The following is a 1,759-nucleotide window of genomic DNA, read 5'->3' on the forward strand; positions in this document are numbered from 1 at the left end:
ATCATGGACAGCACTCTAGGGAAGAAAGTCGGTTAGTACTGAAATGGCAGGTCCTTCTGGCAGAAGCCTCTTTCTCCTCACTTCCCTCCAGAGGACCAGGTGCAGTGATAGACACAGAGAAAGGACTTGACCTTCAGGAGAAGCTTAATTCACATGCAGTCTGATAGCTGAAAGAAAACCTAAACTCATGGATTTTCAAGTCCCTATATTTGTCTGATAATTTGCCATCTAGAAAACTTAAAGCAATGGTTTCCAATCTAAACAAAGACTTATGTACGGAGATTCTTTGTAGTTTTATTATTTCTGGTATAAAAATGGGTAAATGGAATGTTAATTGGACAACTGTGAGGATTGTGTGTGATATAGTCACAACAGACTCAATGTCATTAAATGACACTGGAAAACATGATTTCAGACCAAAGCAGTGTATCAGATTAGGTGGTGTGGTCTTAATTTGTTTACAACCTACAGAGGACTGGAAAGAAATAGGGTAAAAGGTTCATTATTATGTCTGGGTAGTGGAATTAAGGGTTATATATTTTAATTTTCTTTTTTTTTTTTTTAGATTTTTTTATCTTTTATCTAGCTTATTTTATTGTAAGAATACAATATATAATACGTGCAACATACGAAATAGGTGTTAGTTGACTGTTCATGTTATCAGTAAGGCTATTAGTAGTTAAATTTGGGGGAAGCCTAAGTTACACATGGGTTTTTACTGTACAGGTTGCTGGTACTCTTCATCGCTGTATTGTTCAAAGGTCAACTGTAGCACTGAACAATGTAATTGATATAATTTATCTAACTCGTGTGTACATAACACTATGCCACACAACAACAACAACACCACAAACCTCTCATTTCAGGTTTGCATGGAATATTCATCAAGATAGATCTATTGTAGGCTATCAGAGAAGCCTTAGTACATATAAAAGCATTAAAATAATACAAACCATAGTTTCAGAGTAAACTAGAAACTAATGTCAAAATTGTACCTGCATATGGGGACAGAAAGATCGATAATGAGAGTAAGGATTACTTTAATTTTCTTTTATATTTTCCAGGTTATCTACAAGTATTTTACTGACTGAATTGGAAAAAAAAACAACTCAGTGTTAGCTTTTATCAGCCCTCTGTGAGTGGTTTTATTAAATTTACATTAGGTACCACAAATTTCCAGTTTTACAAACATTTATCTCATACTCGCAGGTTGCTAATGTTCCTTACAAATACTAAACAAGAATTTATGAAACAGAGTCCAGGCAGATGCTGCACAAAGGAAGAATTAAGAATCATGGTACCTGAGTCAACCTTCCTGAATCAACTGGTGAAAGCACTTTTATTTATTTATTTATTTTTTGCAGTTTTTGGCCGGGGCTGGGTTGGAACCCGCCACCTGGGGCATATGGAAGCATATGGCCAGCGCCCTGCTCCTTTGAGCCACAGACGCCACCCTGAAAGCACTTTTAAGATTTAGTTTGCCTCTTAATACAACTAGTTGCATGTATTTAATATTGTTACCCTAAGCATATAGAGACAACAAGAATGTCAGTCAGTTGAATGTCATATACCATTTACTGCTATGACAATTTTAGGTGGGTTCCAATACTAATTCCATGAAATGGAAAATAAGAAGCTAAGATTCCTTGGCCCTCATCACTTGCCAGGCAGTGCTCTAGGTGCTTTGCCTGGAACAGTTCTTCTAGCTGAAGAAACTGAGGCACAGAGGAAGTGCACCTGCCCAAGGCCAGACAGCGTG

At 37.0% G+C, this 1,759-nt stretch overlaps 1 protein-coding gene across 1 annotated transcript in view; it reads right to left on the reverse strand.

Moving 5' to 3' along the window:
• The window catches only part of SLC15A1 (solute carrier family 15 member 1), a 40,851-nt gene that overhangs the window by 20,796 nt on the left and 18,296 nt on the right, over window positions 1-1,759 (reverse strand). The window lies entirely within an intron of this gene.

The sequence above is a fragment of the Otolemur garnettii genome, unplaced genomic scaffold, assembly GCF_000181295.1.
Source record: "Otolemur garnettii isolate 467f Iridium unplaced genomic scaffold, OtoGar3 scaffold00034, whole genome shotgun sequence".
NCBI lineage: Eukaryota > Metazoa > Chordata > Mammalia > Primates > Galagidae > Otolemur > Otolemur garnettii.